Here is a 27,307-nt window from a genome sequence, read left to right on the forward strand (position 1 = left end):
TGTGACCATGCTAGGTGCAAGGAAAAATGGGCAGTACAGTTTTCACAGGTGGACCTATTTCTATTACCAAACAAATAAAAATTATATCCATAAGGTAGAAGGGAAGATTGCCATTAGGTAGGCAAACTAACCATCACCACCACATTCTCAAATTTTTGCCTCCAGCTCAGACCTCACCTCCAATCTCTTGACTCATAATATCAAACATGTAATTTAAAACCCATACTTGTGGATTCCAGATACCTCAAATTGAATATGTCTAAAAACAAAGCAAGGAGGGTCCAAACACAATCTGTTCCTCTATAATGGTTTTTTGTTTGTTTCTTTCTCTTATTTTCTTGATTTTTTTTCATGGGGGAGGCTAACCAGGTTGGTTTTGATCTGATAAATGCACACATCACCCTCCTCCCCACTTTGAGGGGTGTCAGCACCTATCAGCATTAGCTCTTATGATGGTTAATTTTATATGTCAGCTTGATTGGGCCACAGGTGCCCAGACATTTGGTCAAACATTGTTCTGAGTGCTTCTGTGAGAGTATTTCTGGATGAGATTAACGTGTGAACTGATAGACTAAATAAAGCAGGGTATCCCCACTAAGGGAGGTAAGACTTGTCCAAATCATTTGGAGATCAGAATAGAACAAAAAGTCCAAGTAGAAAGGAATTCCTCAGGACATCTGAGTGGCTCAGTAGTTGAGCATCTGCCTTTGCCTTAGGCCGTGATCCTGGGGTCCTGCGATAGAGTTCTGCATCAGGCTCCCCATAGGGAGCCTGCTTCTCCCTCTGCCTATGTCTCTGCCTCTCTCTGTGTGTCTCTCACGAATAAATAAATAAAATCTTAAAAAAAAAAAAAGGAAGGAAGGAAAGAACCCTTCTTGCTGGATGCTTGAGAAGGCCATCAGTCTTCTGCCCTTATACTAGAATTTTAACATCACCAGCTTTCCTTGGTCTCTGGCTTGCTGACTCTAGAACTTGGTACTTCTCATGCTTCATAGTTATATCCATTCCTTAAAATCAATCTCTCCTTTCCTTCCTGCCACCCTCCCTCTCCATTTATATGGTTCTCTGGAGAATCTTCTTCAAGTCATTGCCATCTCAATGAATGGTACCACCTCTTAGTCATTGAATGGCCTGACCAACTACCTAAGTATACCTACAAAAACCTAGAAATCATTCTTCATTCAACTTTTATGCATCCCCTCCATGTACTGAATTTATCATCAGATTGAGTCAGTACTTCTTTCTAGTGTATTTCAAATCAATCCACTTCTCTCCATCTCCAATGCCACCACTTTAGCAAAGCCACTGGACTCTGGAAATTTCTAATTGACTCTCCTGTTTCTACTCAATCCTTTCCAATACAATTTGTATGTAGCTTTTAGAATGATCTTGGAAACCATAAATCAGATGTCATCTCCAGCTTAAAATGCTCCAACAACTTACCATTACAATTTATCATGTGATGGTCCACACGGTCTCATAAAGTAGTTCACCTACACCTCTCCAACTTCATCGCTTTTACCTCTTTGCTTACTTGAAGTCACATCAGTCTTCTCGCTGTTCCTCAGATACGCCAAGCCCTTTTCCCCTTTGCAATTTTGTGCTGTCTAAATGATTGACCTTTCCCTTTCCATGTGGCTAGTTTATTCTCATCACTTAGATCTCCCCATTTGGCTTTGCCATCCCCTCCAGGTAATCATTCATCATTTAATCAAATAACCCTTCATAATGGTTAATCATAATCTATAATCCCAATCTGTAAGTATTTTTCACTTACTGTATCTCATGCCCTATCTAAAATATATGCTCTATCAGGACAAGAAACTAGTCTTTAGAGTTAATTGATACTTCCAGGTTCAAGCACAATATTCAATGCTCAGAATATTTACTGAATGATTTCATTAATTCATTCAACAAATATTTATTGAAGTCTTAAAAGGAATTGTTTGACATACTAGGAATATAGCAGTAAATGAAAGGGCCAGAGTTATCACCTTCATGGCACGTTCCTTCTGGAGGTTGCGGGGAGCCAGAGACGAAACAAGTAGTATATCAGAAGGAGACTATTTTTTTATGAAAAGCCCGTTGGGCATTTGTTCAGAATATTTTCTCTTTCTTAGAACTTAGACAAGAACCAGATGCCAAGAAAACACTAGGAAGTTTGGCATACACTATCCTTTCCAAATAAGCCCTTAGAATGTGCAGATGCTGTCATATACATCCTGGGAAACTGACTTTAGTGTCAGTTACCCTGACATATATACAAGAGGCCATGGCATCCACGGACTTCCTGGGGGGGTGGGGGGGAGAGGAGTGCTAATCGGTTATTGACTGAGATAGTGATCAGACAGGCAAATAGACAATAGCCAAACTCACTGTGAAGATTCACAATCTTAATTATTCCAAGGCCAAAAAAGTCAACAAGATGGAATGTGACGGACTGAATACAAATGCCAAAATGCTAAACCAAAAGGAAGCTGAAGAGAAAAAATAGAATAAATGGGATAGCACATTAGATTACTGCCTGTCAGCAAAGCTCATGACAGCACTGGCTGCCAGCTGTGGAAATGCTGTGAACGAATGGCATGCCATCCCAAACCATCACACCCAGTCTTGCCAAGGCTCCTGTCAACACACAGCTGGGCTTCTCTTGGCATAGTGGTTGATGTTCTCTCTCAATTTATTAACAATTGCTTCATTTTGGTTGATTCTAAGGATGAAATAATTCTAATATTTTTCACAGCTGATGAAATTAATTGCTGAATTCAGACTTTGGGGATTATTTTGCCAATAATTTCTTGCCCAGATTTAAGATAATATCCATTTTCAATGTGACTGCTCACAGACTCTAATGATAACTGTGAGTCACACATTTCAGCCTCAGCGTGTTACATGCTTTAAGAGGTACTACTTGGCACAGGGTGAGTGGAAGCCAATGCAAATGGAGGAAAATCATAGCAAATGTTACAAGTAAACAATAACAATAATGATAATAATGTTTAAAAAACTAACAATTATTAAGCCAGGAACTTTAGTAAGCACTTTATTATGCATTATCCCAGGCAGCCCTCACAACAGTTTTGCAAGATAGGTACAATTATTTTACTTATTTTACAAAAACAGGAAAGGCAAGGAGGAGACACAGCTCTCTGAAGTCTGTACCTCTTGTTTTGGAGGAGGCAGCAAAGCCAAGCATTCACATATTCACAGCATCCTTATGTGAAATTGCGAAAAACTGGAACTCACCCAAATGCCCATCAACACAAGAACATGTATCCCACTGGAGTATAAACATACAATGGAATACTATTCAGTGGTAAAAGATTAGAGATGACTGATGTTATAAACAACATACGTGAAGCAAAATCAACATGCAGGACGAAAGAAGACACAAAAAGAGTACATAAAACACAATTCTATTTATACAAAATTTTAGGAAATTCTGACTATTGTATACTGACAAAAAAGAAAAAAACGATCAGGTACTGCTCGTGAATGGGAGAAGGATTGCCAAGGAGACAAAGAAAATTTTGAAAGTGATGAGTGTGTTTGTTGTCTGGATGGTAGTGGCGGTTTCGCAGGTATGTTCATATACCAAAACATCAAATTGTGCACTAGAAGGTGAGTAGTTTATTATAGGTCTATTATACCTCAATAAAACTGTTCCTTAAAAGTAAGCAAAAATTGCCATGAGATGTCCCCGTGCTTTGTGTTCACATTTCCCTTTGGCTTTGGATGACTCAAGACAAAAGACATGACCCTGTTCTAATATGGCTGGCACCTAGTGACAAGAAATATTGGCAGAGACACTAAAAGGCACAGCATCTCAGCATCAGACTTCACCCAGGAAAGCCATAGAAGAGACTAATGGTATGGAGTACCAATACTAGGCTGAATTGTCCTAAGAGATGCTTTGCTGATATTCTCTGGGTAATTAGCCTTGCCCCTTGCATCCCTCAGATGGTGGAAGTGTGTCTTCATCGATTCTCACTGAATTCACAGTTACCAATTCATTCTGTACCCAGAAAACCACATGAATCTCAATTAAGTGCAAGTTCTTTCATGAGATATGTGGAAAGTCAAATTTTAAGAGTCATAAAATCATCATCTTCTAACTTTATCACACTATAGAGCTCCCTTGATTGCCACTGAATGTGTAAAAAGAAAATCAGGAGATCTGCATCTCGTACCAACTTGCAACGCATTTCCAAAATGGCATATGCTGTGTCACTCTGACACTTAAGGGAAAGAGGGAAGAATGAGCCACAGAGAGGGACCTGAACAGCATTAGGTTTGCTGAGTCAGGGACTGTTGAACAGCAAGTGTTCTGGGACCCATCTGTACACACTACAGGGATTTAGAGTGGGGTTAGCTTGGAGGCATTTTGCAGTAACCAAGTACCTGCTTGTTTAAACCCTGTTCATTACTGTTCTGCTTTTTTTCCTAGGCAATACAGCATAATGAGCCTGAAAGTCAAAGCTTAGAGCCTGGAGGAGCATAGGAGACACACAGAAATTTTGAAATAAGACAGGATTCCTCCAAAGGAGCTGAAGAAAAAAAGATGGTAGCCCTCCCCTTCCCCTCCACAAAGGAAAGCTCACGCAAAGGTTACTTTCCTTGTGATTAAGAGTCTACACAATTAAAATTTTTAAGTGGCTGATTGAAGGATAATGTAGCAGATTTTATTCAGCCAAGTATACCTCAAGGGAAATTCAGCTTTCCTTTATTACTTTTACTGCATGCACACATTTTCCCTTAGAAATAAAAATTAAACCTTTGCACAATTGCTTCCAAATGCAGTTTCTCTTCACTCTAATAATGGTTTTCAGGAAACATCTGTAGCAAATTTAAATGCTCCTTTTTTAAAAAATGCATAGAGTTATCAAGAAACTGATGTAAAATATGAATATATGTAAGACTGAATAAACATCTGTTGCTAACCATCCGTCCTCTAAGTAACAAAATGTGCTCACTCCTCCTTGCTATGTGTTTACCTTTCAGGTGATTACCATTGTCGAAAGCATTCAAGAATGAACATACAGAGGGAGGGGGTATGGTAACCTCCAAGCGAAATTTCTTCTTTCTCTTTTTCACATGCTCACAGTCCCTTACAGTGCTAAGGATAATGAGAAATTAGGATGATTTGCTGAAATCCTTAACTTCCTATCTTTGGAGGAGTTCATTTATTTTTGCAGGCTTTGAAATGCAAAATAGGTAGGAATAAGGAGAGTAGTGAAAGAATGCTGGCCAGTCTGGTTAGACGTAGTACGTACAATAACAATGGCTAACATTTTTTTTAAATTCAAATTCAATTTGTCAACATATAGTATAACACCCAGTGCTCATCCCATCAAGTGCCCTCCTCAGTGCCCATCACCCAGTTACCCCATCCCTCTACCCACTGCCCCTTCCACAACCCTTTGTTTGTTTCCCAGAGTTAGGAGTCTCTAGCGGTTGGTCTCCTGCTCTAATTTTCCCCATTCACCCATCAGAAAAGACGAATACCCACGATTTGCTTCAACGTGGATGGAACTGGAGGGTATTATGCTGAGTGAAATAAGTCAATTGGAAAAGGACAGTCATCATATGGTTTCACTCATATGTGGAATATAATAAATAGTGAAAGGGATTCTAAGGGAAGGGAGGGAACAATGGCTAACATTTGGTGCCTGGCTCCTACTTCCCAGGGAGTTCACCCATTTAATACTGCCCTCCTACCTGCACTTGGCATTTGGTTCTTACCATTTAACCAAAATTGGGGTTCAGCAATGGCAAGCTACTTGCCCACAGCCTATTATTAGTGACACAGTCATGAAGGACAACCAGGTCTTCCTAAAGAAGCTCATGTTATTTTCTAAGTGAGAAAAAAAATACAGAATATTGAACTGAAGCATTCTAACACATTGTCCACTCTTACATAAAAAAATAGCTTGATTTATCTCAGTGAGGCCAACCTGAAAAAAAGAAAACGCCTCTTTAAGAATATTTCTATGCCTCAATTGCATCTAAATTCTGCCAATCTACTTAGGGACAGATCGTCTTTTTCTGCACTATCGAACAGTTAACAAGGAGCCTACTTGTTACTTTCCTTGCCATCATGTCCCTGGAAATCCAATTTGAGAACCTGATTTTAGTCTTTAATGCTGTCCTCTATTCCACTGTGGATCTGAAAAGAATACTTGAAATCTTCAGATTTTGAATAGGAGTATGAAGATCTAATAAGATGTCAGCAAGAAAAAAGCTACTGCAGTATATTTAACAACATACAAAATCTCTTCTGTAGGGGCATCTGGGTGGCTCAGCGGTTGAGCATCTGCCTTTGGCTCAGATCATGATCCTGGAGTCCTGGAATTGAGTCCCACATTGGGCTCTGTGTGGGGAACCTGCTTCTCCCTCTGCCTGTGTCTTTTCCTCACTCTGTGTCTCTCGTGAATAAATAAATAAAATCTTTTTTAAAAAACCCACGTCTTCTATAAAGTTCTGGAACTCCTAAGTCATTATCCTTTTGGGTGGACTTCCTTATCCATCTACACACATTTAATTTTATATCCTCATTGCATAATACATTCTTTTATGTCACATGCCCACTGGACATTATCCCATTCGATGAAAAATATGATACTTTATTGTTTGGCTCTTCTTCAAACTGGATTACTGAAGGATGTTTCAAAGTTAATAACTCTAACTATCTGAAATAAAACCTACTTACTCGCCTAGAGAAAAAAAAATCATACATGCTGCACATACACACTCACTCATAAATTCCCCAACTTTGGATCCCACGTCCTGATATTATCATGAAGAAGAAAGAAGTTACAAGATTAGAAAATTTAAAATCCAAAAAACTATAACCAACATTCAGGAATCATACCACTAATATTATGTCAACTCTAGGCCTAACATTCTTCTGGGTTCTCCAACCTCTGTTATTTCATTTAATCCTCACAAAAATCCAACAAGATAATTCCTTTTACTTTCCCTGTTTTATTGATGATGAAACAGAAGCGCAGGAATTAGCACAAGACTATGTAGGAAATACAGAAACCAGATCTAAACTGAAAGGGACTAGTTTCTGAGTATGAGGCTTTTTTTGTTGTTCCTATAACTGTCTTCCTTTCTCACCCACTAGTACAAATAGAATCTAACACTAGTGAGGGCAGCCAATTTTTTACAATAACTAACATTTTTGATGAAGTGGTCTGTGGCATTCTAAATTACCCACATTCAACTTAGCCTTCCATTATCAGCAGGACCCACTGGAGTGGAATTAGTGAATTAAGACCTCCTACCCAAAGTATAAAAGTATTAAAGACCAAAAAGACATAAAAATCTGTCTCCTTCATGTCTCTGTCTACTCGGTGGATTTCATTTTATTCTTTTGGAAACGTGCACACCTATTGAACCCAAGTATAAAAGGTAATAAGAGAAAATTTCTGCTGTGAATGGAAATGAAATGTGACTATGAAAACATTATTACTAGGAAAGTATTACTTAAGTGGAGAGAAAAAAGAGCATCCTCATGTCAGTCCTTCTGTGTGGCAGGCCACTCGGAAAGGTGGTGAACAATTTCAACATTTATTTGCTCTAGGTCAGCAGAATTCTCTCATAGGTGAAGTATTGCCCGTAGACTCTCACTGAGATCTTGATGTTCTGAGCAAAACCCAATGAATACTTTGCGCTCTAGAAAAGAAACTTGTTATCAGTCTGGAGCCCACATGTGGTAAGGCTGCCTTTAGCTGTAGTTCCTGACCTTTTTTTCTCCCTGAGAAACTATGGCTGTGAAAGGTTCCATCCATAACATTTTTGTCACCTATAATATCTTGCTTCGTTGAAAGCTGTCCCACCTGAAAAGCTTTATTTTCAAAAACGTTGTTACTGCCTTAACCTTACCATAATTAATTCAATAAAAGTTATGAGCACTTGCTTAGATGCAAGGTATTACATTCAACACTTCTAAATGATAACAAGGACAGAGCAAAAAAACACAACTTCTACTGAAGAACCCCCAAATCACGTAATTCAGGAGAAGGGAAATATTTACGTTAAATATTCGAGCTGGGAGTAATTTTTAAAATTTAATCATGGATAAAGAAACAAGTTTAACTAGAGAAGGAAAAAAAGAAACTTGACAGACCAGTGTGCTCTATGCCCAACGCGGTGTTAGCCACAGTGCCGAGTCACTTCAGTCATTCCCAAAGGCACACCCAGAAACTAACTCTTGTTCTTTCCAACTGACAAAGAGAAAGTTACCTGGGTCGCCCCTGGCGCCTGGCTGATCTCAACTTCCAAGGCGGTGGAGGATCTCCCGGCCCCCAGGCCAAGCGACTCTTCACATGCCCTATATTTTGAAGAAACCCGTGGGCCTGGAAAATGAGAGAATGGACACCTGTACCTGAGAAGGACCCTGACAAGACCCAGCGTCCCACAAATAAGAGCTGGTGATCATGACAATAGTGACAGCAGAAACAGAAGCCGACGAAGCCATCATCTGATTCTTCCACTGCACCAGTCAGCCTCTCTCCCACACCCTTCCACTTCCATTTCCACACAAAATGCTGACAGACTTCCCCCTGCCACCTGCCTTTGCATTTGTCCTCCTCTTTCTTATTGTGTTATTTGCATAAAACGATTCTCATCCCTTTCTTCTTTCTACTTTATCTCCTCCCAACCCACCTGATAACCTCTGCCAGCAGCAACCAAGATACTTCTCCAGGGCTTCCACAGTGACAAACTGAACATCTGACAATCACCTAGGGCTGTGGGGTGTTCTGGAACTCGCCTTCACCTCAATTATTTTAAAACTCAGCTCCTGAACAAAGGAGAAAGTTTTAACAACACCAGGTCCACCTCGATGTTATTTCTTCAGTCACACAGAGATTGCTGTAGATGAAGGAAAGAGAAGACAGAGAAAGCGGTTTCCCTTTCTAGTTAAACTTGTTTCTTCTTCTTCTTCTTCTTCTTCTTCTTCTTCTTCTTCTTCTTCTTCTTCTTCTTCTTTTTTACGAAGTCTCCCTGGTAGCTTGGCTGCTGGAAAAAGAAAATAATTTTCATAATAAAGTCTAGCTGTCGTACATATGAAATGCCCCCTACAAAATAACTCCTCTTCTGTAGGATGCTAAAACACAGATTTTCACACCAGAATAATAATTTTAGACTGAAAGGAAGGAATTCTTCCCGCTTTAGCTTTCGTATTCTCTCAAGGTCTGTAATCCAACAAGACAGTATTATCCATTCAAAATGTGATCTGGACCTCTGATGACCGCTAACTTTTACCTCCTTATATAAGCAGGGGATTCAGATCCATGAAGTCAATATATTAAGCAGTGCTCGACCATGGCAGTCCCTGGCAACCACTCAATTCACTGAATGAAGCAATTTGTGTCAGATTCATATGGCTTAGATTTATTTACACAGATTGAACCATTGAGGGTCATTTGATGTTCAAGCCTTATTCTGAAGATGGCACATAATTCAGGAATGCTGAATCAGAAGAGCCTTCCCCAGGGACTAATTCTCAAGAACCAGCATAACATGTATCTGCTTTGTCAATTTCCATTTAAGCAGAATTAAAGGTTACCCTACCAGATGCTCTAGAAGCTAGTAACAAACAGCATTTCCCCCTGTGAGTATTATAATAAATTCAGAAAAGGTCCGGTTCTGACACCCAAAAGGCAGCAACATTATATCACTGACAACATGCTATTAGCAGTCATTTTCACTTATTACTGTTTTTCAGGCTTATACTGGGCTGGCTTATGTTTTGTTTTATTGTATCTTCATAACATTTTCCAATGGAAGCTCGAGAGCTATATTTTTTTGTGTACACACTATAATTTTTCACATAAAGTATAACAATAGCTTCTCGTGGAATCTATGCATTAAAGGACTCAACATCAACTGTATTATCTTCCCAACCAGTTTCTGGACAGAACAGCAATATGCTCAGAGTCTAATGGAATTGAACTTAGCCTTCACCCTCTTTTCCAAAGAGCTTCCTCACAAAAAACTACCAACATACCTCTTCATTCCCATGTCACTCTCATGTGTACCCAATGTACACCTGGACAATTCTTTCCAATATTCCCTTGCCCAAGCCTTCCATCCCCAGTTCTGAACTTCTGCATGTGGTGCTTGTGATAAATAACATTTTCTTTAATCATTGTAGATATCCGAGTACATTCTTATCCAGGTAATTCACAGATAACATACTTTGACTTAAGGCTCAAATGTTACAAGTCAGTTGGTAGTAGTTGGTCAAAGAGAAATAACTTTCTGATTTATTTATTCTAAAGACTAATGAAGAAGAAAAGAGAAGGAATGGAAGGAGAGCACAAGGGAGGGAGGGAAGGAGGAGAGGAAAGAGATTATTTCGGTAGAAATTAGAGGTAAGCAAAGAGAAGTGGCTTTAATCATCGGGGAAGGAGGAAGGCAGTACTAACAAGGAAGAGATACACAGTTAAAGCTCTGAGAGAGCTTTAACCTGGGACAGGGTGAAGTCCTGCACTTCGATAGAGAAACTCTCCATCTCAGAACAGAGTATTTGTCTACTAAGCTGCATAAAGATGACATGGCGGATATTTGCAAATTTTCAGAAGCCTTACTTACAGTTGGGAATTCCCAACACCACAAGTCCCAGTAGGAGACAGGACCAAATTCCAGATAAATGTCAAAATTTCTAGAAACTCACTGCTGGGGCTTCTCCAGTAGGTATGGTATGGGCATGTGCCCTGGGCCACAGCCTTTACATTGGAAGACAGTGTGCAAAAATGTAGAAACTGTGGGAATTCCCATGGGTTGGAGAAGGAGTGTGAGCAGACAAGCTCCTTGGGTAACAGTGGCAGTGGGACACAGTGCAGGTCTAATGCAGAGGAAGTGACACCCCTGTTCTTCTGCAAACTTCTGGCTAGGCCTGCTCTGTGACACCATATTGGGCATTTTTGAACCTATCTACAGAGACCCAAACTGGTTTTCAAGCTCTCCTATTGATTCTGTAACTTATCCAATATTGTTTTATGAAATTACTTCTCTGCCCAAAACAGTGAAAGTGAGGGAGTATATAACTTCACACATGATATATATAAAATATATAAAATATGCATGTGAAATTATATATGAAATACATATATATGTATATATACACACATATGAAATTCCCCTCTCTAGAGCAACAGATTTCTGTCAAATTCCCACAATCTTACAACGCAGTAGAAAGGAATAACACCATTACCATTGGTGTACATTGGATGTACACCAATACATCCAATCCCATTATTGACAGATGAGGAAGCCCATACCCAGAAGAGTTAAGGAGATCACCAAAAGCCAATCAATTCAAAAAGCAGAGTGAGGCCTAGAATGATTTCTAATTAAATGCCCTTCTCGCCACACCATGAAAGTACCTTCATTATTGGGTGTGGTATTTCAGTTATAGATTGCCTTCATATGGATTGAGTTACATTTTGTCTTAAGAAAGATCATTCTAGGTTTGTATTTGATTGAGTTGTCTGTATCTGGTTATCTGTTCACCTATTAGTATTGATATAGGTAGATGATGATGGGGACCTCAGAAAAAGGTAGTTAACCTAGAGAAAGGACTCAATGGAGTAAGAATCAGAGGCATGAGGATATGACAAGCAGGTTTCTGCTATAACACTCCCTGGTTTGGAACATATACTTAGTTAGAGCAACATCCTTTTGTGTGGTGCTGCGTAGCTGGTTTTGCTGCTGTAGAGGCCAGATTTTGAACACTGACACATATAACTATAATAGTTAGAATATTTCCTCAACTCTAGACCATATGAGGAAAACAAAAGGATTTGTTGAAAGGAAATGAACTCAATATACAATGAGAACTTTCTACATGCACAATTAGCTTAAACACAATGACACTTAGCAAAGTTTTACCACCACATTCAAGTCTCAATTTCTGATTTCTCAATGCTTTGCAACAGCTTATAGTCTAGCCTCTGGATTGAATCGGTTTGAAACCCTTTCCTTCTGGAATTGTCCAGGGCTGTAGATAGATATTCATATGTATATGTGAATGCACTTTTGTCCCATGCTCCCTTGGCTTTATGTTGCCTTCATATATCAGGACCATGATTTTTTTTATAAAATAAACTCTTCTTCCCTATACCCAGTAATTGCTGAAATTCTTTGTAAAATGCTGATATTCCAACAGGATTCCTCAAGAGATTTGCTTCTCTCCAACACACTTTGCAAAATTCTTGGCACTAATATACCACCTATTTTCTCCAGAACAGCTTCACTGACCTGAGCATTTTGCACACTAACTCATCTATACCTTACATTTCTTATTTGTCATTTTCTGGCATGACAGGAAAATGGAAAGTCTTGCATACTAATCATACTTTGACAAGTAGCCTACCTTTTTCTTGTTAGGATTCAAGTTAAAATCAGATTCACCATTATGCATAAATGTGGACTTCACATACAGACACACACACACACACACGTACCAGTTCACACCCAGGATCAAGTGGCTGCAAAACCAAAACAGGGAGCCTACCAGATTGGCACAACTTTTATCCCAAGATACTCTTGAAACTCAATCTTTTCCCTAAGCAGAAGGTATTTACTCCTATCTCCTTGAGAAATCCAATTTTAATGACTTCCCCTTCTCTTCCAAAATGAAGCTGAACTGACAGCTCACTTCTAACATCCTTTAAAATTACTGCAAATTATCTACACTATAGAGGATCCGTTGTATGGGTTATCTAAACTATAAATAATCTAAAAATGACACATCCTAGGTTTTATAATGCATTGCCTTTTTGAAACCAAATTACAGCATTAATTATATTTGGCTTCAGCAAATATTAAAATTTCTTTACATGCCCTAAGCCCAAACATCTAATGAAGAGACTGGAGTATAAGCTAGAATCATGCAGTTCCCCAGAGAAAGCCAAACTTAAAGTTTAAACCACTAACAATAACCTACAGAGCAGTTCATCCCCACAGGGCAGGTCAGCTTTAAGCTAGCATCTGTCCTGTCCTTTCGATACGGCAGGTCTGTCCCTTCCACCTCGACTTAGATGATCCTAGCTCGCCTTGCTGGTGGCATAGTCCTTGATACACAGGGGCACACAAACTGCTTTTAATGATATATTTGTGGCTCTCAAAGTGGATAATCAAGGTCTGGAAATGCTATTATTGTAACAGCTGCAACACTAACCCTCTATGAGAAGTTCACTTTCTAGCTGCCTGATGTCTAAGGTTCCAAATGTTTCAAGTCTGGAAGGTGGGTGTGGGGGTGAAGGGAGGCAAAATGACGATCACAGCAGGACCCCTGAAAACATCAAAACACTGTCTGTTCTTGCCTTTTGTGAAGTCGACCCTTGAGCTATTTGTTCGGGTCTCCCTACCAACTTCATGATGAATGAGGTTTTCCAAGGGCTTTTCCGCACAGCGCTGTTATTTCACTGGGGTTCGGTGAGTACTTTAAACAGATGAAGACAAAGAAAGCCAGCCATATAATTCAGTGTCTGATTGCTTTTCCACATGTCAGTGGTGAAAAGTACAACTCCGCCTTGAGCAGCTCTGAGTGGCTGCTTGATTGAATCCAGTAAAGGCTGATAAATTTTGGAATGCTCTTTCAACACAAGAAAAATAGCATCTAGATGGAATATGGAGCTGCGGTGCTTTGCACCTTACAAGAGAAACCTCAAAGAAATCAGGGCTTTTCACCATGGGGCATGAAGAAAGAGAAGCAAAAAGGCATTTCCCACCCCCCTCTCCCAGTCACATCATCAACATCTGGAGGACAAGAGCTGACCCACTTCTTTTTTTAACCTCAAGTGATTTTTTTTTTTGAAGCACTGAGTGCAATTGCAGCATGTAAGCAATGGGTTATTAATTTAGAAGCAAATTAATTTCAATACTAAGTGTTTCCAGAAACAAAATTTTATAAGATGCAGGGAGAAGTACAGAGAAAGCTTATTCTACTTTTATAATACATTTTCTACTGCCTGGGGAAAGAAAAGTGTCCTCGCTGTACTCCAACAACTTTCCCCAGATGGGTTGAGGAAAGAGACATAGTACTAAGATCCACGGGAGCTATACCTGTGGAGTCTAAGCAGCCCCTTTGTCTCTACAGATAAGAAAATCTGATCATACTGGAGCTAGTTGACCAAAAACAAGGGATAGAGAGCAGGATCAAACCCTAGGATACAATTTAGTGCAAAAGAAGCCCTGGGCTAAGCACAGAGTCACCTCCTTGACTCAGTTGCAGAAACATCACCTCTTGGTGCCTCAAAACCTTCCCTTGAGGGTAATTTTTGCTTATATATTGCTTTGCAAGAGTTGCCATAAAAGGCTTTAAGTAACACATCCTTGAGTAAAAGCTTTCCCTAGGACTCCAGGCACAGTATATTCCATGTAGCTAAATAACAACAGCTCACAGTAAAATTACACATAATCAATAGTCTGTCCACTGATCCAAATGCCCCAGGGGCCCATTTCTGAGGATTTTATTGTATATCTATCCCAGGCGTGCATATGGTGGAGCCTACTGATTCACACACAGCTGTTTTTCTCCTGTTAGTGCATGATTATTTTCAAGTGTTTTACTAGAACAGATGTTTTAAGAGCATGCTGAGTACACGTCTTTCCTCAACTTTTTTATTTACGTACACAGCAGATTGCCATGCTGCTGTCCTTTTGATACTGGAGGGGTGGGGACGTGGTGCAATCAGCAAACAACGTCAATTTTCTTCAACATTCTCGAGCCGAGACACTTCTGGCTAGCTCCATCCCCACAATCCCCGCTAGCAGAGACCCTCTTGGTCTCCATTCCTCTGTCACTTGTTCTTCCCCTGATCCTTCCTCTCATCACACTGTTTGAACTTGGTTTTTCCACACTGAGATTTTTCATGTCAGAGCCAACTGAATACACCAACGTCCTATATAGAATGCAATTTTCTCTGTTGGGTTTGTGCCTGCTCCAAATCGTTGAATTTAGATAACAGCATATTTCCTGAAAGTCACCATGTACTTCTGCTTGAACCTACTGCAAAGTCAATCCTATCCTGGTGCTACAAAAATCTGTTACCATGGAAAATAATATTCTGCCTCACGTTCATCAAAAGAGGCTGCCAACCTTGTCGATTGTGCATCAGCAGAATGTACATAGCCCTAAATGGAAGAGTTTTCCCACCTAAAGAACGTGATTTCAGGTCTTTAAAGCAGAGGCTACAGATGGATTTGTGCCTTCAATAGGATGTTAAGTGATTCTCCAAAATATCTTGGTAGGAAAGTAAAGGTTCTTTTCTGGTGCTCACTCCTTGCCAGTTTATAAACTGTTTCTTTCAGGATTAACACAATTGTTCAAAGCACTTTAGAATATTTCTAAATTTAGAATATTTGAGGAAGCTAAGTGGAGACGGGAAAAGAGTGATGAGCCTTTTCAATACCTCTCTGCCCATCTAGAGAGGGCATTCCCCTTCACAGGACTTAAATTCAGGACAGCTTTATTCTTTCCACAAATGCATCTTCAATTCAGAGCTTTAGGAATTGTCAAATGTCAAAATCAAATGGCCATTTCATGTCAAGCTCCTTTTCACAGCGAACCAATCATCTCATAGTTGATAGTTCTACCAACATTAACAGAGTTCCAGTTATAATCTATGTACTCTACTACATGCTGGGGACCTTGGTGGGAGGACACATGGCCATTTTCTGGTAGAGAAGTAACACGGCACCCCCAGTAATTAGACTCTTGAGCCACAAGAGCCTTGCTCAGAGGACAGTACCAAGGTCACTAGGGAAGTACTCATTTTCTATCCACACAAATGAACTGACTCACTTTGAAGTAGAATTTCTGTAGAAGAGAATTTCTCTTTCCCTCCCTTCCATTCCATTGAATATTTCTGACTGAGAAAGAAGGACTAGCATTGGTGAAAACAAATATTAATTATCAAAGCAGTGTGATAAGATGCTAAATGGAACTTTCCTTGTAATTGTGGCATGTCAGTTGAAGTATCAGGACTGAGGACACCGGATGAAGAGACATTCCTCTTTCTAAGGAGAGATATTAGAGTGGTTTTGTTTTGTTTTTTAGATTTTATTTATTTGGGACACCTGGGTGGCTCAGCAATTGGGTGGCTGCCTTCAGCTCAGGTGATGATCCCAGGATCTGGGATCGAGTCCCACATCAGGCTCCTGCGAAGAGCCTACTTCTCCCTCTGCCTGTGCCTCTGTCTCTGTCTCTCTCTCTCTCTGTCTCTCATGAATAAATAAATAAAACTTTAAAAATATTTAGATTTTATTTATTTATTTGAGAGAGAGAGAAAAAGTGAGAGAGTGAAAGCATGAGTGGGGTAGGGGCAGAGAAAGAAGCAGCCTCCTTGCTGAGCAGGGAGCCTGATGTGAGGCTTGATCCCAGGACCCTGAGATCATGATTTGAGCCAAAGGTAGACACTTAACCAACTGAGACACCCAGGCATAAAGAGGCTAGAGTATTCTTGTAAGACCTATTAAAGTCTTACAAGACTTTGGCAGGACTTGCCTGTCAGTATCCATCTCCCACTTACCACCCACATAAGAGAAGGCTAGAGAGTCATTAAGGAGTTTATGTGAAGGGAATTTATAGAAGTGGAAAAGGTGGTGGCATTATGCTCCCCTCTGCCTACCATAGGTACTTGACCTGTAGGAAGGGAAGTAGCTTTTCACAAGCAGATGGTTTCCTGATAACTATATCGGAGGCCAGCCCTAGACTACCACTGAAGTGGAGTGCAAGTAAATTCTTGGGAGAAATTTTTTTTTTTTATTTATTTATGATAGTCACACAGAGAGAGGGAGAGAGAGAGAGAGGCAGAGACACAGGCAGAGGGAGAAGCAGGCTCCATGCACCGGGAGCCCGACGTGGGATTCGATCCCGGGTCTCCAGGATCGCGCCCTGGGCCAAAGGCAGGCGCCAAACCGCTGCGCCACTCAGGGATCCCTTCTTGGGAGAAATTAACACACATTCTTATATTGGGGGAAATTCAATAAGCAGCCTCACGCCTGTAAAAGCATTTATGTAGAAGCATAAATGTAGGGGCCATCTAAAGCATATGGCTATGCCAGAAAAAATCATCACAGGGCAAGAAGGGAGCACAGCATTTGTTCAGACTTGAATAGAAATAAATTTGAAATTTCTGTGGCTGGGCAACACCTTGGAGAGAAACAAGGCATGAAATGCCTGAAGGGGCCTCACTTAAGAAAGCTAACTGTAGCAAAGTGCTCCCAGCAGGAAGTACCCTGTAGGGTCTGGGCTATCTGGGGAAGGGTCACAATGTTCACTAACTCCCATGAAGGAAGAGTAGAGGGTGGTGGAGGGAGCGAGAGGCACTGGTTAAGTCAGCATCTATGCAACAGAAGAGTATAGAGAAGTAGAAAACAACTCAAAACCATTGTAGGGTCTATATTGGTTAGCATGAGCCACCATAACAAAACACCCTACACTGGGTGACTGAAACAACGGAAATTTATTTTTCACCATTCTGGAGGCTAGGAAGCCCAACATCAAAGTGCCAACCAGTTTGGTTACTGGTTAAAGCTCTCTTCCTGGTTTGTAACTGACCATCTGATCACAAGGTCCTCACATGGTGGAAAGAGAGAGGGAGTTCTCTGATATCTCTGTACACAGGCACTAATCCTCTCATTTCAGGGCTCTATCCTTATAACTTCATTTAACCTTAATCACTTCTGCAAAGTCCCTATCTCCAAATCCAGTCACATTGAGGCTTACGGCTTCCACATTTGAATCATGGCAGGAAACAATTCTGGCTACGGCAGTTTCATTTAAAAATAAATAAATAAATAAATAAATAAATAAATAGGCTATGGGAAGGCATCTGATGAAAACAAAATCATAGGCAATCTCTACCCACAAGCAAAATATCTTAAGAGTTGGGAGAAAAAGTGACTGATTTTGTGCTTAAATCTTCTCTGAGGAAAAGAAATGGTAAATGATCTGTAAGTACAAAAACGTGCCAGAAGGGAAATTCATTAGAAAAGCAAATCACAATGAGGAAAAGAGGAAAAAGAAACAGGGAGCATGAGCCTATTGTGTTCACAAGAAACTATATAACTAATTGAATGCATATGGAGTCTTTGGTTGATTTATGGTGGGAAATAAATTTAAATATAAATGCCATGTTAAAAATGATGTAGGATCTTAGACTTTAAAACTTTGAGTTTGTAGAATACATAAGTATGTAGAAAAGTTTAAAATAAAACTGACTTGAAGAAAGAGAAATTATAGAAAGGAAAAATTCAACTCTGCATTTACTGCATTTATAAGAACCTGATTTATAACCAAATATTTGAGGAAAATGTGTTGGCTTGCTTGAAAGAATAAAGGAAAATGTAAATATACTACATAAATGTGTTGGTTATTTATTATAAACTCTAAAATCGTCTATGCTTCCTGTAGGGAAAAGAAACTACAGCAAGATGTGAATTTAAAGTAATAAAGTTCAAGATGGTAGACTCTGCATATGCCTTTGCCTCTTCTCCTTTGAAACTCATTAAAATGGCAGTTAAAAAAGACACAAGGAAGTAAATTCATAAAAGTGCTGAGAACATATGGGACACCAATGGACCAGATATTTTTGCAGATTTCTGGATGACAGAGCAGGGAATAGAATGGTTCTATGTATACATGAAAGCAGAGGGAGCCATCACTCAAACCATGATCAGAAGGGAGGGCTAAGGCAGGAAGTTAATCGTGGAACCTTCCAGAAAGAGCAAGTAGAAAGAGCAGGAGGACCAATTGCCAAAATTTTTAAACGCAATAAAATGTTTGGAAAATAAAGTTGATACATTCTTCAGACAATAGAGCAGAAAGGACGAAGAAATTCAAAATATGAGCAAAAAGATAAGAGACATACAAAATCAATCCATTGGCCAGCATCTGATTAACAGAAATCCTATAAAAATGAAACACAGGTACAAAGGAAAAGATTCCATTGTACCCTGATGAGTGGCCTGGGGGCATGTAATAGAATCCAGAAGAAAAGAAATGGAATCCTCGCACACTACATGTCTCAGCAGTAAAAAATAATTACATACTTATAGTAATATAAAAGATTGATTATTTTTAGCCTCAAAGGCAACAAACATAGTCAGAAAGCACAGAAAGTATGGTTGTAATTGCAGAACAGACTGTAAATGTTATCAACCTTGACAATATAAAAGCCAAAATTAAATTGAAGGAACGTGGGAAGAAAAAAAAATGTAAAGAAAAGGCAAGGGAGAAGGTAAAAGAAGGGACTAAAGTTTTCATCATAGAGCAAAATCAAGTCAACTGATTAAAGTAAAGGGAACAAGAGATAAGATTATTTATATATTTTGTAAAGTTATGAAAAGGACCAAAAGTAAAACTGAAAATACTAATGTAACCACCAAAGTTAAGGGAAAGGATGAAGGAGCCAAATCATCATCTCTCACAGCAGGGAGTAATAGGAAATTGTACAAGGTCATTGAATTAAGAAATCGGGGTTGATGAATTTTTTTCAATAACTACCAGAATTTCTTTTTAATGCTTAAAAGAGATGCTGGTGGAAATGAACCTGAGAATGTGAGGAATAGGGCAAGAGGGTTTCCCTCCTCTTTATAAGCTCACCTATATCCCCGATGTCTTACCTTGTGTATGTATTACTTGGACAAAAACAAATAAGAACAAATTCACCGGGGGGATCCCTGGGTGGCTCAGCAGTTTGGCACCTGCCTTCTATTCAGGGCATGATCTTGGAGTCCTGGGATGGAGTCCCACATCGAGCTCCCTGCATGGAGCCTGCTTCTGTCTCTGCCTCTCTCTCTCTCTCTCTCTCTCTCTCTCTCTCTCTCTCTCTCTGTCTCTCTCATTAATAAATAAATAAAATCTTAAAAAAAAAAAAAAAAAGAACAAAGTCACCAAAGCTAAAGTATTAAGCCAAAGCCAACTGTCTCCTTTTTCCACATGCTGAGTGAAGTCAGGGCCATGGCCAGGTGTGGAACGCAGATTTTAATCTTGGAAGGAACTGAATGACATTTTAAAATAGTCAATGTAAGTAACTCAGTATATATAGGAACTGAAACCATCCTGTGTCTTTTCTCTCTCTGTGTATCCCTCTCTCTCTCTCTCTCTCTCTCTCTCTCTCACACACACACACACACACACACACAAACCACACATGCACACACCCCACAGAATTTGCACATATGATTGTACCCTTTCTCTGTTGAGACACACAACACACTGTAATTACTACTTCTTCACAGAGTCAAATAATAAATCCTTGGATAAAAATTAACTCATTCTAAAAATAAATTCTGTGTTCAAAGACACAAAGTGTGGAATAAAAGGTAAACAACTTTTTACCAGCTTCCCCAAGTAAAATGGTCAAAATAGGCAAAGACCCCAACCAGGCTACTACACTCCTAACACACTTGATTTAACCAAAGTGTGGGTTAGTAACCTCTTTCTATAAAGGATTAGAGAGTAAACATTTTAGGCTTTGTGGATCGTACTCAACTCTGCCACTGTAGCATGGAAGCTGCCATAGACAATATACAATATATGAATGTGAATGGATGTGTTCCAATGAAACTTATTTACAAAACAGACTGTGGACAGTATTTGGCCACAGGATATAGTTTGCCCATCCCTGAACTAAAGGATCAAGGACATTAAGACATTTTCCAATTATTAAAAAGAAAGCACATATTCTAACTTAAATAACTTGTGGCTAAATTATAATAAAAACAATATCCTGGGGCAACCCAGGTGGCTCAGCGGTTTAGCGCTTGCCTTCAGTTCAGGGCCTGATCCTGGAGACCCAGGATCGAGTCCCACGTCAAGCTCCCTGCATGGAACCTGCTTCTCCCTCTTCCTGTGTCTCTGCCTCTCTCTCTCTCTCTCTCTCTGTGTGTGTGTGTGTGTGTCTCATAAATAAATGAATAAAATCTTAAAAAAAAACTATATCCTTTCAATTATTGTTATATATAATTCCTGATGTTCAAATGCCTTTTGAATAAGTTCTGGTAAAATAAAAAAAATAAAAAAAATAAAAAAAACAAAGCTAAAGCATATTCTCTTTCCTTCCCATAATTCACACATCAATAAAATAAAAAGACCCTTTTAGCTAGCTAACATATTTGATCTCCTCTTTCTCCATCAAAATGAGAAGCCCAATGGTTTCAACTTCGGTTACATTTTAAAATATTGTTAAAGGAAAAACTGTGGCCCTCTCTCAACATCAGTGGACAATGACATCTAGCTTTAGATTGCTACAAGGGATGTTTAATGCCTTCAAATAACCGACATCAGGTAAACATAAAGATGAGCACCTGTCAAGGACATAGATGACTCCCTGAAGCCTGTAACCTTAATCACAATCAAATCACATTTGTTAAGCAACTTGGTGTTCCTGGGGCCAAGTAAATATTCTACTAAGTTTGTTTGTTTGTTTGTTCAATGAATTGGCAGTGTGGATAAAAAGTAAAATTCAAATATCATATCAGCTTTCACATGAAAATCCTGATTATATTTCTGATGGCTGTGAGCAAAGTAGTGTCCTAAATAGAATTCTACAGAGCTTTAATGATAGGATCAAAAAGGATAAAAAATCACAAGTGACAAGGAAAAGCTCATTTGATATGTGACCAAAACAAGGGATATTGAGATATCTTCCAGCCACACAAAGAAATCCTCAAAACTAACTTGGGCAGTTCCTATCAGATCCTACATGATTATAATTATAATGCCAAGTGCAAAGAGGAAAAACACCCAAACCTTACAAATCATGGTGTATCCAAGAATGAAGGAGACTGTCAACAATGGCACGTGTACAAAAAAATTTAATTCTAACTAAAATGAATGTTGTACGACAGTAGAAGACAGGTTTGGGAAACGTGAATTTTGTTTTGTGTCATGTTGTGTTTTGTTTTGTTTTGGCAGCTTTAGAGAAAAAAGAGCTCATGAACATACCCAGTAAATACACACCTGAGTACACACCAGCATGTATACACACAAAGCAAGGGAGGCTATTTGAGATTCAGTAAGATTTTTTAAATGATCAATTCTCTCTGCAGCCACTCCAAATCCTTCATAGACAAAGGATATTTCCCAATTCTAACCAGAAGAAAAATATAAGATCCGCACACAAAGATTATTTGTTCAAATGCCGCCTCAATCTTCACAGATACTTTTTAATCAACATGCAAATGAGGCATGCTTCCCTGCAAAATTACTGGTTCCTTATTTAATTTTAGCATTAAAATAATAATTGGCACCTAAAGACTATTCCTTAGCCCAAAGGCTTTTAACGTTTGAAAACTGTATAAGCACTACTCAGCTGAACATACACATTCATTGTAAGAAATAGGAAAAATCATTGTTATAAATGAAGGCTTCTTTTTCTAGGAAAAAAAATGCAAAGTAAAAGTAGGTCTAAAGGAACACCCAGTCCTCTTTCTTGTCAGTTCTGCCTTTGCTTACTGTGTTTAGATACACACATATCCTATAAAATGACCCAAATTCTTGTTATTTCTTATTCCCTATCTTGTAATCAAAGCTGCCTATTATCCAAGTCTGGGGTGACCAGCTAATGATCTGCAAAAGAATTACAACCAAAGCTATCAGTGACTGGTAAAGAAGAGTATCAGCCCTTCCCAAATAAAAATGCATTTGACAGGAACCCTCCATGCTGTGGGCTAGTGGCATCCTGTGTGTTCTGTGACTGAGTCAACGGGACAAACAGCTCAGGGCCAAGGGGCCTTAAGCATCTGTGGAGTGACACCATCTATTCCATTCTCTAGCTAACCTACACATAGACCAGCAATGTCTACTTAAATAGACTCATCAATGTGGACTCTGGTGACATGGAAATTCACAATAAAAGTCCAGGGAAAAGAGTTCTCCATGACAAAATGCTTCAAATAACCAAAGCAGATAACTCAATCTGTGGAAAGAGTGGTTGAGATCACTGGTGAACTGGCATCTTTAAGCAAGACATCTCTTATACACTGTCAGTTTGAAGTTCATTTTTAAATCTCCATGAGGCTATATGCTGGTGCTTTCTAAAACATACTAAATGAATGTTTAAAAGTTAATATGCTTGGGGCACCTGGTGTCACAATCGGTTAAGTGCCTGACTCTTGGTTTCAGCTTAGGTTGTGATCTCAGGGTCAGGAGATCGAGCCCCACATTGGGCTCCGCACTCTGTGTGGAGATTTTCTCTCTCTCCCTGCTCCTTCCTGCCCACTGTGCATGTGTGTGCCCATGCACACGTGTATTCTCTTTCTTCCAAATAAATAAATCTTTTTTTTTTAAGTAATTATGTTTGAGATATATGAGTGAGATAAATAGATTGATGGTGGATAGATGATGGATACATTTCATACACTTATATATTTATACCATTATATGATAGAGACGAGAACAGAATTAGTATTTCTCAAAATGGATCCAAGAACCACATGTATCTGAATCATCGGCTATTTCTTTTAAAACACATATTCCTGGGCCCCACCACAAAATTTTTGGTATAGAATGTTTAGACAAGCCATTAGATCTACACTTTTAGTAGATTCGCCAAATGACTTTAATGGTGGTATTTCCACAGAATGCTCTATTATATTGCTTCCAGGTCTATTGATGCCCAACTTCATGGCAATATGCGAAATATCTTCAGAAATAAGATAAGAGTTTCAAAATCAACAATCTGAAAACAGTAGTCATCTCCTCCTAGGCCACCAGGATACTTGTCTTGGTGACAATGATAGCACAAGAAATAAATGAATGAAAAGAAATAAATGAAAACATCAAGTCCTCTTTATTGCCTAGGCTGGAATCTGGTATATAGTCACATCTCCCTCATTTTATTGGTCAAAGGAGTCACAGGTCCAAACCCAAAGTCACACAAATAGCACTGTCTGTTTTATAAGGCCGTCTACCTTAAGAATGTGTCAAATATGATCAAGTAAGTGTTGACAGAATAGGCAGAAACAGGGGTGGGGGTTCTGAGCTGAAGGGTAATTAAGTGAGTAAAATAAGAAGGAGCCTTCTACAGTGAAAATAATGTTCAATAAATCAAGTAATGTAACTCAATAATCAAGTAACTCAATATTGTGCAAATGAATTTTGCATGCATTCCCCCCCCCCAAAAAAAAGAAAGAAAAAGAAAACAAACATCTTCCAACTGTTGCAGCAACTTATACAAGTGACTGACTTCTCTAGATGAAGTTACTTACCTACTAATGATGCCTGAGCTCAGGCTAGAAACCATTCCTTTTCCAGTTATGCCTTGTGGATTCCTCTCTAAAATAACATCCACCAGTCCTGCAACCAACACTGAAATTATTACAGTCTATTTTTAAAAGAAGTTAATTTTTATTTAACAAGATATCAACTGAGTGCTTAAAATATTTCCCATTCTTGAGTCTGATCTGATGAGCCTTCAGGAAACTTACTATGGGAATTTAGATATGCAAGATAAGCCAACTATGTAAAATGGAGAAATAACATATCATTCATATTTAGTATAATTCAATTCAACAACTATCCTTTTCTTTCAGCCCAAGTACTAAGCTCTGCAAAGAAAATGAGTCAGGGAAAGGACTCAGAAAGAGATACAAAGTATAAACATTTCAAAGAAAGGAGAGATCACCTTAAGGAAATCAGGAAAGCTTTCATAGGGAAAATGGCACAAATGAGCCTTAAAAGATAGGTAAAATTTCAATTGGTTCAGATCTAGAAAATAAAAAAGGGGGAAAATCCAGGCAGTGAGAGCAACATGAACAAAGATAGACAAGCAGAAGTTAGAAGTAAATTTTGCACATCACAGCACAGAAGTTGAAACCATCAATATATCAAACATCTCACATGAGTTAACTGCCATATCAGGTGCTGGAAATACAAAAATTAACATAAGCCGAGTCTCCCTCTGGAATTCACAGTATGGATAAAAGCTGAGTTATCAGTGGAGAAGCTCAGAGGATAATAAGAATGTGACAGCAGAGCCACAAAGCAAGACTGCACATTGGAAGGAGAAGAAGGAATAGCCAAGGTAAGAAGGTTAAACAGGAAAGACACTTGGAAAAAAAAAAAAAAAACTTGGAACCTTCATTTACATCACATTCAAAGGTCAAATACTCCTCCCAAAGAATTTCTAAAGATTGAGGATAAAAGGATCAGCAATCCAATAGAACATGAGTCAAAGATATGGACAGTTCACAGAAGAGAAAGTGGAAGTAGCCCTTACACATAGGAAAAGATGCTTACCCTGGCTGTTGATAAGAGACGTGTAAGTTAAAGCTATACCAAGATACTATTTCTCACCAGTCAGACTGACAAAAACCTTATGCTTGGCAGTTCAGAGTATTGTTGGCAAGGCTTTAAGGAAATCAGTGCTATCATATGTTGCTGGAGGAGATACAAAAATGATACCCCTCTAGAGGGGAATTTAGCAATATCCAAGATACTTTTTTTAAAGATTTTTTTTTAATCTTAGAGAGAGAAAGAGGGCAAGAGCAGGGGCAGGAGCAGAGGGAGAGAGAGAGAGAAAGAGGGAGAGAGAGAGAGAGAGAATCTCAAGCAGACTCTCACCTGAGTGCAGAGCCTCACGTGGAGCTGGATCCCAGGACCCTGAGTCCATGACCTGAGCCAAAATCAAAGGAGTCAGACACTTGCCAGACTGAGCCTCCCAGGTACCCCAAGAATATAGTAGATTATATATGTGGCTTGCATTCTACTCCACTGGACAGTGCTCCCCTAGATCTAATTACCACTTGACAAAAAATTTGCAGGAGAGAAGGACACATTGAAAACACCCAAGGATACAATTAGCTAGATTCAGCATGATAAAATTCTAACAGACAAATGATTCCTATTCCAAAATAGATGGCATGAACAGGAGAACTGAATTCAGACTGACTCCTGAATAATTCTAAGGAATTATCATTAATGCTTAGATGTGCTAATGCCATCAGGGTTATTTTTTTAAGTTTTTATACATTAGAGAGACACACTGAATTATTTATCATTCAAATAATATGCAGTCTGAGATTCACTTTAATCTCCTTAAAAATAAAGTATGGGGAGATGGGAAAATCAAAGCAGCAAAATGTTGACCATTATTGAAGCTGGCTTATAGGTAAACAGGGATTCGTTATACCACTTTTGCTTCTCCTGTAGATATTTGAAATTTTTCACAGTTGAAAAGTTTTCTAAAAGGGAATTACTGAAATATAACAGTATCCTCTGGAGAGTTCCATGTCTTTGATGCTACCAGGAGGGAAAAAGTGAACATCAGCCTCCAGGACTACAGAGAGATCCAGGAAGAGACCACTCAGTAAAACCACTGGGACTTACTAATTTCCTAGGACAATCACAGTCTCCCAAAAGGTGATAGAAAAACCAGAGTGCAAAGGCCTGAAATGGCAAAAATATATGAGATAATTTTTATAAGGCTTTCAAGCCATTAACGAAAAGAGAGAAATTTGATATAGAATACAACGAAGTATCACAATGATTAATAACTAAATACCTCAGTATCACTGAGTCAACTACATATTTCTGCAAGTCACTAAATCTTTAAAAGTATGGAAATGGCACTAGGTTAGAAATCAGAAGATCTAGATTCTTATTACAAACATTAAGTGTAAGAGCACATCCATCAGTGGGAAAAAAAAAAGTAGTCATTTTAAAGATGTAAAACTATAGGAATGTGGTTTGGGTTCATTGTTCCCTCAAGGTACCTAAGAAGTGGAGAGGGTACAGGCCATAAAAAAAAAAAAAAATAGCCAGGAGAGTGAAATTCAATGCCTTTTTCAACCAGTGGGCTCAAGACACAACCATCATCTCTGCTTTGTACATGAGCAGAGAGTTGGAGGGATCCCTCAAACCAGAAACAGAAATAAGTCACCAGGCCCAGACTTGAGTGTGTATCTGCCTTTAGTTAGTGCAAGGAAGTAATTTATTACCATCGGGCTACAGGGAAAGTTGGCGCTGACTTGGTCCACATGTCCCCTACTGTGAACTATCTCCAGATGTGAGCTAGAAATGCTGCACATCATCAGAAAGTTGAGTAAGTCTGAAACATCTCGTGAAAAAGCTCCAGGCAAGTTTGAGGGAAGAGGTCAAGTGTGAGGGCAGGAATTCCTGGGGCCCACAGCTCTAACCTGCTGGCTCTTTCATCTGACTCCAAATAAATAACTTGTAACACAAAGTATATCATCAGTGCATTTATTCAACAAACATTTCTTGAGGCCCCAGTATGGTTCAGACTCCACTCTGGGTGTTAGAGGTGGAAAAGTAAATGTT

At 39.1% G+C, this 27,307-nt stretch overlaps 2 long non-coding RNA genes across 7 annotated transcripts in view; one reads left to right on the top strand and one right to left on the bottom strand.

The window, feature by feature from the left end:
• LOC111098007 overlaps positions 1-4,973 on the top strand; it is a 38,610-nt gene extending 33,637 nt beyond the window's left edge. For 2 of the 3 annotated variants that reach the window (XR_005366619.1, XR_005366620.1), the window contains exon 4: positions 4,448-4,973. This is a non-coding gene — a long non-coding RNA (uncharacterized LOC111098007). The remainder of the gene's footprint in view (positions 1-4,447) is intronic. The other variant, XR_005366621.1, reaches the window with a different exon arrangement.
• The window catches only part of LOC119873876, a 284,170-nt gene that overhangs the window by 92,818 nt on the left and 164,045 nt on the right, over positions 1-27,307 (bottom strand). For 3 of the 4 annotated variants that reach the window (XR_005366617.1, XR_005366615.1, XR_005366616.1), the window contains exons 4-5: positions 8,674-9,027; positions 8,251-8,363 (exon numbers count right to left, since the gene is read on the bottom strand). This is a non-coding gene — a long non-coding RNA (uncharacterized LOC119873876). Of the gene's footprint in view, positions 1-7,344; positions 7,681-8,250; positions 8,364-8,673; positions 9,028-27,307 lie in introns of those variants that run through there. The other variant, XR_005366614.1, reaches the window with a different exon arrangement.

Source organism: Canis lupus, chromosome 11 (genome assembly GCF_011100685.1).
Source record: "Canis lupus familiaris isolate Mischka breed German Shepherd chromosome 11, alternate assembly UU_Cfam_GSD_1.0, whole genome shotgun sequence".
Taxonomy (NCBI): Eukaryota; Metazoa; Chordata; class Mammalia; order Carnivora; family Canidae; genus Canis; species Canis lupus.